Raw genomic sequence first — 17,318 nt, 5'->3', positions numbered from 1 at the left:
AATTAAGCATCTTAGACTTCAAAGCAACAGGAATTTTGCAATGTGTTAATAAATCAAGAATGACTATGGGACTCATTTCTGACTGGAAAATGAAATTATCTTATTTTACTTAAGACGTTTGTACATGCAATAGCTCTTTCTTAAAAAAAACAGTAGGATAAATTAGGTTTTTAAGAAATGCCTCCTCTGAGTGTCGCTTTTTAGGGTATTGAATAGCATCAAATATAGCATTTGATTGATTAACAGCACCACCACTGTAAGGAGTTTTAAGCTGGTAACGGACCAGATAGAAATGAATATGGATATGTCTCTTTAACCTACAAAAGCAAACAAGACTTAAGCAGCAAGACAGATTATTTTTATATAAGGGTCATTGTCAGATGAGGAGATAAATGGCACCCTGGCAACATGTCCTATGTTTACATTTCCCAAAGCAAAGATTCACTGTGAGTAACACATCTGACTGTTGAAGAAAGCAGGATGACATGCATGTGCAGGATGATTTTGACATGAACTTTCTCACTCTTAAAGAAAATATTGTTTTTCTGCTATCAAAGTTAATTTAATACACTGGTATTCAGCTGCTTGCAGAGACATACTCTGATGCCAACATTTTAGTAGGACACACAATACATATACAAATCAGTAAAATGACTGTGCAATGAGAAGGGGAAACACTGTTTTTTGTACTAAACTGGCAAACCGTGGTAGTAGATGGTCCATCTGTTTGGGGTAAAAATCAGATGGAGATGAAACTTTCATGATTTGTGCCTGGAAATTGGGCCATTGGAAACAGCATGAAAACCAGTGTAAATACACACTGACAATTGTACTATGGGATAGTTCAATATTGAATCCCATTTGGACATCTGGGCACTAACAACTTCATCAAGGCATTTTAGCTGTAAAAAAAAAAGAGTTCTGGCCATTGACTCTTCTGCCAGAGAGAAATCGGTTAGCATGAACTATGGAAAGAGTAACCTTATCTTTGGTCTCTAAACCATTCATTGGTTTCAAGGACACGTGCTTACAAGAGCAGCTGAGAAGCAGAGAGCATGCACATGTTCAGAGAACAGGATCTACTGTAACATGAGATCCACATCCATTTCATTGGTATTGATTTTATTGATCATTGTGTCGTTGATTGAAACAAGACTAAGTATCTTTAGCATCAAACCTCTTCATTTAGTTAAAGCTTAAACATGAATCACATAACCTTTAGGTTATACAATTCTAATAAATGTTATTTTTTAGCACCAAATACAAATTAAAATGTCCTCAGGCTTCTTTACAAAAACAGCTGATCTAAGCTGTTTTCTTTAATATGATTATTTTACAGACACCAAACATAAATCTTTCATGATCCATTTTTTGGATACAGTAGGAAATATGAACTTTGTTGTAACAGGCAGAAACCTTGAGCAGAACCAGACTCATTGGTGAGCAGACATCTGCTGATGGACCGAGAAAATGGAGGGAGAGCCCTAAAAGTACAGAGACAACAATATACACTAATTTATAACCAAATATAGAAAATCCCGAATTATTAAGTACATTTAAATTGAATGGAAACACCTCAGTGGTAATTTCCAGGGGTGTGCATCTCTCCTTTATAAGATGATTCGATGTCACGTCAACATGTCCTTGTGTTTCATACGTTCCCAATGGACAGTAGGATAGGCCTACTGTACAAAAACACATATTCTGACATTAAGTCATTATTAAGTCTTTATCACACAACAATGTCCAGGTAAATTGTGTTATTAACACAGAAAACTTAGCTCTTCTGTACATCTCCCGTCATGGGCTTTGTTAATCTCTGCTAACACTTACAACAAAGTATTTAATTCCCCAGGAGGCAAATATTAGAGGAATAATGTGCAACTTTTTTATCCAGCTGATGTCGCCCTTGAGCACCAGCATGAAACAAAAACAAACTGCTGTTTGGCGACACCTCCGCCACACTGAAGCCTCCGCTCTCCAACAGCGACACACCTCCAACCCCTCTCCCCTCGTGTTTGCAAAAAGGAGTTATCAAATTGGAACGCCCCATAATTAAGCACTTAGCGTAATACAAAGTTGTCCTTGTCTTGAGCTGTATTGTTGTGTTAGCAGGCTAATTATAGTGCTCTTCAGTTAGCTCTAAGCTTCACATGTAAATTTACATGGAATGGCCGTGATCTAAAAACAGTTACATAACATTCAATTAAGCGATGAGTACAGTATATACAGTATTAGTTGCAGATTTGTTTCTGTTTATTTTACACCCCGACTGATTTCCACATGGGTCAATAAAATGTACACACAATGTGTCAAGGCTTCAAAAATGCTCAAGAAAAGCCGAATACAATGAAACATATTCGAGAGTGTGTGTTTGTGTGTGTATTTTGTGTTGCTAGCTCTCCATCTTATCATCAACCCCCAGATGGAAGTAGAGTATATGCACAAGAAAATGACAGGAGTACAAAGCAGACGTGTTATTGTCTTTTCACATCACTGCACCAATAATCACAATCTATTCAGAGACAGAAGTAGTGACTGTATGTAGAGATCAAAGGTTTCAGAGGAATATGCATCAACAAGAATGCTTATCTGAAGCTAGACTTACCAGACTCACCTAAAGGTCATGAGACAACAACAATAATCACCATGTAGTTCAGAAGCAAAGCATGTGCCAAGAATTCTGCGTCACAGAACTACGCTGTGATTAATGAATTTTTGAAACGAGGACAACAGAGTGAGATAACGAGATCTTTCAGCTTCAGGAGGAATGCTTTTGGACTCAGCAGAGTGCAATTTGTGCAGCACTTCAGGTTTGAAGGAATAACTATCTTCTCTGAAAAGAAAGATGCAAGGTCATCCTCAGGATTAACTTTTACATTGATTGGTACAGATTCAAAATGTATGATAGCATTTGAATTTCTACTGCCTTCATTAACTAATGTTTCTCATGCCTTGTGTATTTCCTTTGTTTTGTTTTTTCCCCTCCCTCTATTCTTTGTTTCGTTTATAATAGAGCCATGAAACAGAAGCCAGTGTGCTCGGTGGAAATGTGTGACAAAGATTAATTTATTAGCCTGGCCGGGAAGAAGTCAGCAGTTGGCAGGAGCCGGCTGCAAAGAAGAAAAAAAAAAATTACCCAGGAGGAATCTCTGGAAATCAATTTTCCAACCAGTTTCTGGCCGCAAACTGAAAACTCTATTGGCGCACCAAGCTGGTTTTTGAAGATGATATCAGCACTATTTGACAACTCAGAGATAGTCACTGGTACAGACTCTTGGAGATAACAACACCAGTCATTTCAAACAAAGTCAAACCGCTGCCGAGTAAATGCGAAAAGGGACACGAGAGAGTCGTCATCCACAGTGAATCATTCCCCCCCCCCCCCCCCCCCCCCTTCCCCCCACATTTCATGTACGTATTTCACGCCAATCACTTAAAGGCAGCATCCACAATCCCAATCATACAAACACTGCAGCTTTTAAAGTGACACATCGGCAACATCAAGGGACAACATGTTCCCATTTCTTCCTTTACACCTTCGAGGTTCAACTGCTGCCTCTTCATGTTGTAACAGTTTCTCCACACATTATGTCCCGTCACAACATTCCCTTTGAACTGGAGATATAGTCAAATTTACTGAAGCGAGACGCTCTCCAAGTGTCGTTTTTCAAGTCGTCTTTAAAAGCTTTGATTCCTATAGTTGTCGTATTTGAAGTATTCATTTACATTACTGTCAAACACTTTGGATTAAAGTGCCCCTCCAAAAAAAGAAAATAGAAACTGGAGTCTGTTGTGCATATTTTATGATACTTGTGAAATCATAAAGGGGTTATACTTCCTCATTCTCTCACAGAAACACCAATCCATTTTTTTTGTACAGTGAAAGTCAAATTAAGAGCAAAGAGAGGGGGCACTTCGATTACAGCGGTAAAATGACCCGCTTCACACAAAGTTCACCTCATTTTGGTTGCAAATTAAATGTCGACTTTGGTTTAGAGAGCTGGGCGTGCAGCGTCGCAGAATACCAATATGCTATGGCCTTTCCTTTACATCATCGCTGTTACCCTATAGGCTTATTTAATGGAAATAATTCCACAAAGGTTTTTGCTTTCAATACGTATTCATTTGCATTCAATACACCGATGTGTCCTCATAAAGAGATAAAACTCTCAGAGATAACACATAAAGAAGTGTTGAACAATTGCAATCCTCGCTGTGGGAATACACAAACCCATCTCATCAGCTTCAATTAGACTGCAGTCTCAATTATATTAAAATAAATCATCGCCATGAGGGGATCGTTATTTCGGCGATACCTTACGTTGGCGTGACTTCAGGTACAATTTAAGCACAGTGGATGAGACAGTATGGTGGGTGCTTATCTCCATTGTGCATTACAGTACTGTGGGCAAACACATTCTTAATCTAGAGTAGTTCCCCTCCAGAGTGAGTGAAGTCCCTAAGCCTGGGAAGGTAATTTGAAAGACTCATACTCCTCACTTTGAATGACACAAAATATTTCCCTTTAAAAAGGCCCATCACCTGTTTATCTTCCTAAATTCCTATAGGATCCATAATGCCATCCTGAACCACAAGAAGCTCTGCTGGATGTAACCCTTTTCCCAGACCTCTTCACAGAGACGCATCAGCGGCTCACCAGAGCCACTTAGCTCTCTGCTCAGAGGGTCTTTTCCAATTTGGCTTAAGTGCGGAAAGCTCACCTGAGCCTGGCCCACTTAAGGTCGTTACAGCTACAGGGAGCCTTCTACTTCCTGAACCGCTCCCATCATAATCTGCCCTCGCTCTTCCTGGCTCCCTGCTGGAGCAGGTGATGAGTGGCAATGCTGACTTCATGTAATGCTATGTAGATCACATCCCAGGTGGTGGTGACAGCAATTCTCTACACACATGCTGCATACATGTGCCATCACACATTCCCATATGCTGACATGTGTAAAGCAAACTGTGAATACCCACAATTGAGCAGAATTGAATTCCATTTGTCTAAGAATTGTGAGTAATTACTGTGAGGTACTATCCTTTAAAATAAATCACTTAATATGTTAAGAAAAAAGGTTAAGATGATAGGAGAATGTTTAGTATACACATTCTAACGTCATTCTTTATTGTCAGCTTTGTTTCTGTGTGCTCCATTAAATTGTCTGCAACAGATGATCTGGGATTGTTTGCTTTTGTCTCCTACCAGGAAAACGTAATGTTTTCCTCATTCTGGTGAATACTCTTGTTGAGGAAACATGTTACACAATTTTGCATGTATTTTGTTTCATGCAATTTTTTAATCTGGTGAGTTTAAGCTTTAGTTTGACAGAAAAGTGTGGGAGTGAATGATTCAAGTTCAATAAGGTGTGTGCATCCTGTCTCTACCTCTGCTCATTTTGCACATACATATTTATTTTTGTCAATGTGTTAATTCATTCTAATAAATACTGTTGATGAGGAAACATCGCAGCATCACTAATGATTATTTTCCTCTCTTTTTCAGGGGTGTAACATTTGCAAGTAATCATCATCAATGGACAGAAGCAGTCAAGTGCATGCACGGATACATGTAGAATATGCACAGCATTTAAACAAGGTAACTGATAAAATAGCCTAGATTTTTTTTGCTCACCAACAACAAACTGCATTCATGATATAACCTGATTTTAGGTTGGTTAGAACCAAACTACAGACTGCATAAACTATGAGAAACATCTTTCCAGAGAGGGGGACACTTCTAAAGGCAAAAACTCTGTACTGTAAAATCTCAGGAAGAGAAGTGGACATAACAGAAAAGGCTGTCATTAAATTTCTCTAGCAGTGTTTCTCTGCTGTTATGAATTGTGAACAAGGGGATATGGTCCAATGTACAGCTGATGCAGCAATGAGGCATGAGAATGGTAGTTAAAGCCAAAATTGCTTAAAGAAAACTAAGATGGACAAGCACGGCTGTTGGGCGATAACTGACCAACTGGATAAGGTCAAAGCAGCACATTGGACACATATGTTTTTATTGAGCCATGGGCAATTATCATTCTGCTGATTTTGAAGCTCGTCTGTGCTATAATTGAGATTAAATGACACCCACAAAGATCATTCAGAGACATTAATAAAGACATAAGCTGTACCGACCCGACAGGTGCGACCAAACTAATGGGAGAGTGAGCGGGATGTAAAACAAGCAGATCTTTACTCGCCCACACAGTCCTGAAAAAAGAGCTCATACTGAGTGAATATACCCGTGTGGGCGGCCCGTTAGCCTGTAGAGGCTCCAGACGGCTGAAAGTTTTCCAGAACTATTTTGGTACACGGTAAGAGATAAAAAAAGAAAATGGAAGACACCACTCACTCTAGAAAATGTTGTCATGAACTGGAAATAATTCATTATTAACGTCTGGACAGAAAGACAAGGCAAATATAATCTAGGGACATAAATGTGATTTCTAAATCTCCAAGGAAGAGCTGCCATCCCTGCCGGCCCTGTAAATGACCTGCAACCCACCTAGAGTCCGCTTGAATCCACTAATAAGAAATACAGCTATGGATGTTTAAAGCTGATTTCTAGGGTGTATAAAGGACATCAAGGATGCTTCATCAAACAATATACTAGGTGAACTCAAAGTACAAATAGCCATATCAGCAGAAAACAAACATTATAACTGGGTTAGCCACCGTTCTTTGGGTCGTTTGAATCCCAATATTTTAGTAATTGGGGATTTTCTTATGCCATCAATTTGTTTTTTATATTCAGGCATCAAAGGTGGCATTATACAAAATCTGACATGTCATCTGCCCTAATCAATAGAAAAATAATTAATCTGTGTTTCAAATCTTTGAGGACACTCTTCTCATCTCATGTGTTAAGATACCAGAATAAGAAAAAAACATAATATGCATACAGTAATGTATTCAGTATATATGCAGGGTTCTGAATGTGAGCAGAGTTTGCATAGTCATAGTTTTCACTGGCTCCACTATTAAAGTATGACAAAGGAAGATACATTTATCTGCAGGATTCAGAACAACACCACACTAAAAGGCCCGAAAGTCCATTTTCATTTTCCACTTTAAAAAGTGCCCTATTAGAATGTGCTCATTAGCATTTATATGTCACTATCTTTGTTTACTTATTTAAACCTGGACATCATTTTGCTGAAAGAGACTGCCATGCACAAAACGGCAAAAAAAATAATTTCAGATTGGAAAAAGGCCAACCAAGATGAGAGTGCACAGCGCTGAGCAGAATACTAATGACCACAGAGACCTGGTGTAGAGAAGACAAGGTATAGGAGCTTTTTTTCTCACATAAATCTCTGGACTATAATAAAGCTGTTAAAATGCACACATGCCAGCACTTATACAGGGCAGGAGATGACCCAATGGCCCTCTTTGCATATGCTGCATTTGACGCATATGAACTTGAAGTCCAGATTACATGTGTTTTGGCATGTTGAAATTAAAAATAGTTCTTTCATTTCTAGTGACCGCACCGTTACCCAAATATCGTTGGACAAATCTTTTTTTGTTTGTTAAAAAACAAAAGTTTGACACGCACGCGACAACATGAGAAAATAGTCAAAGGGTACCACTTTGTCAGCAGGGGGTACCAAAGTTGACGATGCTGTTGTTACAATGAAATTAAATTGTATTGTAAAAAGTGTTCAGGGCAGCTCTGGAGTCAAAGGGACCAAACCGCAAAAGTAAAATCCACTTTGGTGCCATTGAAATTCTCAAATTACAAGTTATAGGGCCTCGTCAATAAACGGCCACCCCCCGGAAAGCCAAACAGAGTGTTGAAACAATAGACTGAAGCTGTTTTTGTCACTGACGTATGCTCGCGTCACATGCTGTTAGGACTGGCTGTAAGCCTAAAAATTCACCACTTCCTTAAAGTGGCAGTAGGCAACATGACAATTCCAATGGAATTCAGCCAACCATTGATTCAGCAACCTGGTGGCAACCCAAACATTCTCCTCACTGGGTCACTGTGATTGGCTAGTTAAGTGCAAGCTAACCCCGATTCCAATTAGATATTGTTGGTGACATTTAATGATCAAAATGTTCTCTTTTAACTAACAGTCTTTTGGAATTATGCTAAATACTGAAGCTTTAAAGCCAGAGTGTGTAGCTGATAAACTTCTGATAAAATCTGTTATTTCCATTTTATATTTAAAGGAAATGTTTGTTTGAACAAATGTGTGTCTAATCTGTGTATGTGGTTTCTCTCCTTTGTATTTCTTTTTTTTTTTTTTTAACTTATCACGTCTGAAGCAAACAACCAATGAGGTTGCTTGCACATTACTAGCCAATCACAGTGATTCTGTGGGAGAGAACGTTAGGATTGCAAACAGGTTGAAGTAACAAAAGTTGGCTGAATTCAATTAGAATTTTCATGATAAACTACATCTGTATTAGATTTTTTTAGGTAGCTCAGTTGATTTTATTTTTGTTTTTGCACCACTGCCAATATGCAAACCACAACAATGGACCATGTCTCAGATTTCAACTTTTGTTTTTAATGAACTCTGCTTCTCTCCAACTGATAATAATAGCCTTCAAAATTCCCATTTTGAAAGGCTACTCTAGTTTGATAAGTATAACCATCATGCCTGCAATTATTTTTTAATGAATTGAACTCTATAGGCTCAGCTGTTTTAGGATAAGCTAACAGAGATGCTCATTTGACTGTGAAAGAGAAAACACTCCTCTATCCTTAAACATACATCAGTCCCACTCTTTTATGACATTCAATAATCATTTCAACCAACTATGTCGAATAATTACTGCTGTTTCTGATTCCCTACATCTCGCTCTACACCTTCCGCCAATTCTGTAACACGACACAGCCCTGACCTTGAGATGTAACAACATTTGAGCAAACAGAATTAAAGATGAATTGACTTCACATTTCACAGACACAAGTAAACCCCCCCCTCTGCTTTCTCCTGCTGCGAAGATCCAAAAATAGAGCTCTGGGTGCATCATCCATGATAATTAGAAATATTGGCAGCTTTCTTTCGCCTGTGTTTTCTCTTTCGACTGACGATGATCATAGTGCAGACTTCAGTACACTCAGGGCTGGGAAAACATCCAGGAATGATGTTCACAGACGAGGCACCTCTCCCCCAGCTGTGCTCATGTAAAAGACCATCTCTTTTGAGCCTGAAATTAATCTAAAACAAATAAGTACTATTTTCATGCTTCAATTATATCTTTTGAAAGCATGTTTCCAAGCATGCTGTGTGTGTAGCAGCGTTTGAAATATTAGTCACAAAGCATGGATTTGTAAGGAGCATGTGTTCCAGGGCATCAGACTAACACACAAGCTGGGGGCCAAGAGAGAGGTTTCAACTGAACGTATTATTATTTTTAATTTACCTCCAACTGTGAGTGTTTGTTTGGCCATGGGTGGAGGGGGCAGGACCAATTTTGAGATGAAAAAGAGATATCAACCAGCCAAGAAAGCAATATTTTAATAATGACCAGTTGTAAGTCATCACTTTGCTTACTCACTGACATGAACCATTATACAGTTCCCTGTATTCTCATGGATTCTGCATACAGATCCTTTTTCTTGCACAGTTAAGGCCAACAACTGTCTAAAATAGATAACCTAAGGGGAATGGGAAAATCACCCTGGATTACATATTGATTCAGGATCAATTTGTACATTGTACAGCCTGACATGTGTGAAAATCTGAGTTGCTTATGAGGACCTCATAGATTATGGTCTGAGAAATTGTAACTGACATTTTCTTCTTTGTTTATTTTTCTAATTATGCCAAGTGATGACAGGCCAAGCCAAAATTAAATAAAGACAATATGTCTGTAAATTATCCTCTATTTGAGAAAGCTGCTATATCATTATATTTATAGCTGAGCGAGGTAATCCCAATTTGGGTAAAATGTTTGTCCTTTTTTAATTCCCCTTTTTCTTTTGGACCAAGTGGAATCTCTGGTGATGGAATATGCCAATTCTGAGCACAAATTGCAGTTCCACTAGTGACCACGTGAGGCTGGCTAAAAAAGTCTAAGAAATCCCCTTCAGCTCACATATTGAAATGTCTATTCTTAGAGCAGAATTGAACGTTACAACCTAATTCAGGAAACGGTTTTAGTATCAAAGGCTCATTATTTCTTAGTAAATCTGTCTCGGGGTAAAACAAAAAAAGATTGTTTTAGGGCTAAGACTTTCGCATAATTAGGCAAAATTAGGGACATGACTGATTTGACTGACAGGTGGTCCAAATGTAGATTTATTCAGGGTTTGCTAAAAAGGCAATGAAGATTAAGGCAAGCCTCAGCACCAACCCTTTGTCTGTTACTAAAATGGTCAAAAGTTAGGTGGCCAATTTTCAGTCTGCCATTATTCGACTCCAAAACATCGCTGTAGAATACGAATGGTTGACAATAAAATCACTGACACTACATCCACATTTTGTACACTATGTTATGACAACCATAAGAAGGAAAAATGAACAAGCCATAAATATCAAATTACACTTCTATTATTATCAGGCTACAGCTCTACATGTTGTAGCTATAACCCTACATAGTCTCTTTACTCACAGCCTTCTTGAAAGCCCAGGAGCATCGGGACGAACATTTTGGAATCCTCCAACCTGGACTCCCCCTCAATTTAAGGAGGCGGCTCACTATGTTTGCTAGCAATCAAAGAGAATCTATTGAGCTCAACCTTGAGAGTATTGTTTGGCTCTTCTGCTGTCTATTGACTGGCATAAATCATTTTACCAAAACTAGTTGGTGCAAATACAAAAGATGCTTAAAATTTAGATAGAAAGGTCATTAAACACAGCAACTCCATTGGATCTGGCAGGAATATGTTCTGAGTAGTACTTTTGTAAATTTAGATGATCTGTGTGTGTCATTGCATACATACATCACTCCCTCCTCAATATAACTCTCTGTTGGACGCAGTTTCAATTGGCACAGGTTTTGTGTCAAAAATTGTACTGTAATGTGTGACGCAGGGGGATGAAAGCTGATGCTATCTATTTCAAGCATGCTTCTAATGAATGCCAGCACTGTTGGTTTATTTACTCTCATTTTGGAGGGGTAGATAAGAGGAGTTATAGGCATATATGATTCACAGGCATGAACATGTAATTTCCAGAGATCCTGTCCATATCATATCCCAGTAATAACACAAAGTAGTGCATTTTCTTGTACAAAGAAGCTGGGCTTATACATAGGAATGCTCAAAACTATCTTAGACATAAGCTTCAGGCAGCTTTAGGAAATGGGTTTTTCCGCATCTTCCTTCATGGATGTTGTATGAGATGCTACTTCTTCTAAGAAAAACTTTACAGTATATAAGAACCATCTAAAAAAGGCAGCCAATCAGATCAACATATGACATGAAACAAACATGTCTTCCCAGTCAAACGTAGCATATGTGGTTTTGGAAGCATTCAGTGTTTATTAGCAACCTCTTTTTGTGTAATTGACTCAAACACACCGATAATATTGTGGAAGTTAAATATCTTGTGAACATCACGTAGCTTGTTGTTATTGCCAAGCATTAGCTAACACAACAAAGGTACTGCTGGAGGCATTCATGTTACTTTTCATGTTTGTTTCCAACTCGGGTGGGACGTCACTCCCAGCTCTGAGATCCGAGTTCTGAACGCACCATCAAGATTCCTTTTCTGCCTCACATTGCAATTCTAAAGGCTCCAGCATTGTGGCAAAAGCCTTCATTTCACTAGATCCCTTTTAACCATGTAGTTGCATTAAAGATATGCCAGAAATGATATGATAACCTAACGAACCATCTAGTAGGTGTCTTGAAAATGGTTAAACTAAAGTGTTTCAATAAACCAATGAATGCTCAGAAAGGAAGCCCAAAGAGGAAAATGTATTCTACTCCATTTTCTGTGATGAGTAATTTGGTTGTATATTGAGATCTCTACTTATCTCATGATCTCGTAATAACAATGCTGGTTTACCTGAGTCATTTTTTCGAAATTAAGACATAACAACATAAATGGGTCAAGATCTCGAGAACTCGACTGTAAATGACTTGTCACAGGGAAAACAGTTTAAGAGTTTAAAAAAGAATGACTGTTTGCCCTATATCCTCATAACGTAGAAGAGAAAAGGCTGAATACCATTTGATGTGGACTTTGGAGCACTTTTCACAGAAGCAGTGTGCGTCAAATGAAAACTAGGGCAAGAGAAGGGGGTGTTTGAAAGATTTTGTTGAACAACTGAAAACACTAAAGGTCAGAGAGGGGTGAATCCTTTCCTGGAACTGTAACATAGACACAAGAATTTCTATTGCCTTGGTCTAGTAATGCTTCACAATGGAGATGATAAAAGCCATTCCTGAATTATTTATACAATTTCCAATTTATACCATTTAGATTCACTCAGTTGGCAGGGGGGAATAATAAGCAGGGGAAGTGAACAAATATTGCTCTCTCATCCTTCACGAACAACTGCTGAGTAATGTTCTTAACCCCCAACTGCTGCAGACTACAGTGTTTGGCAAATCCCAAATGTGAGTGCATATGTACTGTGTGTATGAGTATGGAGCAGGGGGCCTCTTAGGAAATAAAATGTAAGAGTGTAAATTTAACAACTGACTTGTCTTTGTAAGTTTACAATGAAAGAAAATGTCTGTGGAGTTGAGGACTGTTTATATTTAATTTCTGATAAAAAGAAGAACTACTGCTGATTAATAGCGGTTCCTTTTCAGCCTACAGGAATCTCAGAAGGGTTTCACAATAACACAGATTTCTTAATTTGTGTAACCTCTGCCATAGGGTAAGTGAGAAGTGAACTAGAGAATGCTGCTGACACTGACTTTTTTTCCAAGGCAAACATTCACACTGAGTGATGTGATTGACTGATAAGAAGACTGTGAAGAAGGCAGAGTGACATACTGTATATCATCAGGAAGCACTTAAACATGTACAGGACAAGATTAATACAGAGACAGAGATATCCTTAACCAAATACTTCTCACAGGAGCTTAAATTATTTTTGTAAACACTTGCTTTAATTGTAGTAGGTGAAGTTGTTTTGTTTTTTTAAGGTCTTTTTGTCGTTTTATCAGATGATTATTTTGCAGTTCTGACACTGCAGTCCATGCTATTGTACAAAAGAAGTTTGCAATATTGTGTTTTTTCCTTTATTATCTTGCTCTATTAATCAAAAAACATACAGATGAAGCTCTTGATACTCTTACTAGTATTGTTATTATAATTCCCTTTTTCCTTCTTTTTTTTTACTGACAACATTAAGTGAAGGAGTTCCCCAGGGTTCTGATCTTGGTCCTCAGTCATATCACTGGAGAATATGGGCCTTTTTCTTGTTGGTTAAGGTAAGAGTGTGACCTATTATCCACCATCAAATATGAATGCATAAGATCATTCAAAACATATAAAGGCCAACTGATCACTAAGGAAACTTCACCCCATAACAGTTTGAGCAAGCTCATGGCTGATGAACTGTTATACTACAGATAATTTCATTGTACACATTATACTACTAAATGCTTCTTTAAAGGATTTAAACAGTCTAGGATCCTGTAGTGCCATAGTTTAGAATAAGAGATATACTACACTCATAGGCCTGTCACTCTCAACACTATTTCTCAACACAATTATTTAAAACAGAAATAAAATTACTTCACAGACTTTACTGTAACGTTAGTGTTGGGGCAGTTAAGGCAAAGTTGTAGTGGATATTGAGAGGTGGTAACTTATGGTTTTTATTCTGGTCAACATTCATAGTGTGATGGAATAAACCTCCAATAAAAAAACGATGCTTGTACTAAAGGCTTACTATAAAGAGTTATTAGCTGCTTGTTGTAAAGAAGAAAAAAAACATTTGGTGACTGGATGAACTTCATTTGGGGTGATTAGCTAATATTTCCTCCTTGAAAGGGGGTAGACATTATTAATAAGTGTTTTCAATCTTGTTTGTTCAAATAAATTTTTTACGCCAATTGGAAGAGTTATTGAGTTTTACATTTTGGAATAAAACTTCAGAAATCTTGAATTGTGTCCAATCAGAGAGCACACTCTGTGAAGCTCATATTCACATCAATCCACAATTGTATAGCCCACCACTACAGACACCATTAGCTGTGAATTGCTGTGACAAATTTGCCAGCTTCATTTCATGCATCACGGTAAATCATGAAACCGCATCAGCAATGACCACTATTTGCTATAACAGCCTTGAGAATGATTGCCTTGGAGGTTGGGGAGAAAAATTAGTTGTTAACTTCTCATTTGGCACTGGGCAGTGTGCTATTAATGCTTCCTGTGCTGTGGGTGGACGGACAAGCATTCATGGACTCTGTGAGTCACTCTCGGACACAAGTCTCCCACTGCACGACAAGCTTTTACTGCACTTGAGTAGAGTAAAAATGAGTACTGTGAGCTGCACGAAGGCACATCCTTTTTAGTGTTTGTGTGTCTGTCTGTGTGTGTGTGTGCGTTTGTGTGCCTGAGGGAGACTGAGAGTGAAGGAGGAAGATTTCCCTTAATACTTTCCAAATAAAGCAATCAATTAGCGGAATACCTCTGGTTCTAAATAAAGGGGATCATCTCCTAATTTAATAGGGATGCATCCTGGGATACATTGTTGATTTAATCTTCCATCTCCATTAAACCCTCATAAAAGCTCCACTAAGTAAAGTCTGATCTATGTTGTTTATTCAAAACCATTAAATCCATACTGATATTGCATTAAGAATTTTAAGCCTGGCTGTAGGAAGTGATAAAGAATTTAAACAGAATAAGCAGTGAAAGGATATGTAAAGTGCTAATGAGATCATTCAATACATGGCATTTAATTCATCCTGCCTGAATATATCTATCACAATTACCATTGCCAATAAAAACTAAAGCTATGCAATGCAATCAGTGAAAATATGAACTGCTGTGGCTGCACCTGTATTTCAATATGCAACAGTATCAGTCAACCTTGCCTAAGTGCTGGAAAGGAATTCTAAATGAAACAGAAGCAGGAGGTCTTCCCAAGGTGGGGTAATTTGATTTATCTTTTATTATTTTTCCCTCCTCCAGTCGGGTGTTTCTTCTCTGAAATGGGAAATGTGATAAATATTGATGTCCCTTACAGGAAAATGCAGCCAGGCAAGTGTGAGAGATGCAGGTCTGTGGCTTATCTATCATGGGTTTTTCCTTTGGAGAGCGTGGATGTGTGTGTAAACTGACCCCCCCCGTACCCCCCCGTACCCCCCCCCACCCCCACCCCCATAAGCCTGAGCCTCAGAAGAGGTTTGCCTGTCTAAAAGCTCTTCCTGAGGCTTGTTAGCACACACTCACTTCTCCTCTGTCCCCTTTGTCCTCTTGTCTCTGACTTTCTGTCAATCCTGCGTCGCTATGTTCTTCCTCCTTCACCTTCCACTAGCACCCCTCTCGGCTTTTCTTCACTGCTCTCAGTACCAGTACCAGCTTTCCTCTCACTTTCTTATTTTTTTTTTAGATTCTCCCTCCTAACAGTCTTTCTTTCCTCCTCTCCCTGTAGAGTTCGTAGAGACAAGAGAGAGATATGAACAGAGAATTAATAACAAGACAGCAGTAAAGATAAAAGAAATGCAGCCTATCCAGCCTGCGGAGATGATCAAAAGTAGCAACTTTGCTTCACGCTTCCAACTGACAAAGTGAAAAAAAAGTTAAATAAATCCTCATCAATATATCATTAGCATTTTATATTTCTGAAGAAAAGGCTGATAAACAAGCTGACAAAGGGAAATATGGGAGGAATTATTGACATGTTTGAACCTCTTCCTCTGCACACATTCATTTGATCTGCACGACAGCCATTTCAAATCGGTATCTGGAAATCTGTTCGCACGTCAGAGCTGTTGTCAGGGGGGCCCATCAGGTAATCAGGCAAAATCAACATGGAGGAAAGCTTCATTTTCTCCCTCCCCTCAACTTCATCTGAGGAGGTCTCAGGGGAATATGGTTACAATAGGTGTGCAGAAAAGCATCCAAAAAAGGAATCTAAGTACCACTTTGTCACGTTCTATACCTTCATATACCCACATCAAGGATACACATTCTGCCAAAAAAAACACACATTTCCACCTATGATGCATGACAAAAAAAGACAGCACACATGTAAATATACATTTGCATGTGAAATTCAGCCAGCCATAAATTGTGCCTACATTCAGATTTACAATTTATGCTCCTATTCTTGACAGAGCAACCTTTCTGTCTGTGCCAACAAATGGGCATAACCAACACTGTCAGGTAGACCATGCAAAGTTGTCTCTGAGGGATAGGGGCTGAAAATAACAGCAGATCAATAGCAAGTACCAAGTGGAGCATTTTTCCCTCCAGCCCTTGACAGCATGAGCAACACTGCTGGTGTCGACACACATTTCTGTTCTCTGCTTATTTCCCCTACACTCTTTCTCACACACTCTCTCTCTCTTTCAGCCAGCCCATCCTCTTTTCCTCCCTCTCTCCGTGTCCTAAATAGCCCGCTCTGCTTCATTTAACTGCTCCCCTATCCCATAATGTGTACTGCTTGCACCTGTCAATATGTTATGAGAAGTAAATCAGGTCGGAAGTGCAAGAAAAGGAGACAGATATACTGAAAGAGAGCAAGAGGGGAGACAGGAGAGAGATATTCTTACCAGAGCTGTAACGAAGGGAATCCAGAAATTGCTTGCTTCATTCCACGGTGGCTGCTCATTAAATCCAAGATTGTGAGGAAAGGATTGAAGATTCCATCCAGATGCTGCCCCGAGAGGAGGAAAATTAGACTCTTTAATGGGAGATTTTTTTTTTTTTTTTTTTGGAGTGTTGTTAAAAATTATGGTAAATATGCGTAAGGAGAGGGATCTGTTATCCAAGTCCAGAGCACTTCATGAGTCCTTTCCCGTCAGCTGCGAAGCCACATGTGCACCCACAGTGACACATGTGGTTCAAACACATGCACACACGCGCGCACACACACGTAAAGGGAGGGTGGATCCTCTGCTATAGGCTCAGCTAGGCTGGAAGATTGAGGGAGAATGAAGGAGGGATGGAGACAGGGAGGAAGAGAGACACAGTGGAAGGGAGGGGATGTGGAGAAGGGTAAGGTGGAGGGAGGAGCCGCAGTATGCGATGAGAGATTGAGAGAGGAGAGGGAGGGGGAGGAGGGAGTCGCTCCATCTCTCCTTACTTCTGCCTCAATGTGAATTGCAGTCAGATCTTCACAAACCTGTAAGTTCAATAAATTGTTTCACCATATCTTCATCTGAAAAGACTGCAGGTACGTTTAAGAGCTGAGTCCAGGGATGGAGGCAAATGCAGGCA

General features: G+C 39.0%; 1 protein-coding gene across 1 annotated transcript in view; it reads right to left on the bottom strand.

The window, feature by feature from the left end:
* Positions 1-17,035, bottom strand: part of lingo1a (leucine rich repeat and Ig domain containing 1a) — a 146,457-nt gene extending 129,422 nt beyond the window's left edge. The window contains exon 1 of the mRNA XM_020660682.3: positions 16,652-17,035. The gene's annotated coding sequence lies outside the window, so the exon portion shown is untranslated. The remainder of the gene's footprint in view (positions 1-16,651) is intronic.
* Positions 17,036-17,318: the final 283 nt, after the last annotated feature.

The sequence above is a fragment of the Labrus bergylta genome, chromosome 7, assembly GCF_963930695.1.
Source record: "Labrus bergylta chromosome 7, fLabBer1.1, whole genome shotgun sequence".
Lineage (NCBI taxonomy): Eukaryota > Metazoa > Chordata > Actinopteri > Labriformes > Labridae > Labrus > Labrus bergylta.
Note: the sequence above shows the minus strand (reverse complement) of the source record. Positions and strands in the feature narration are given on the sequence as shown.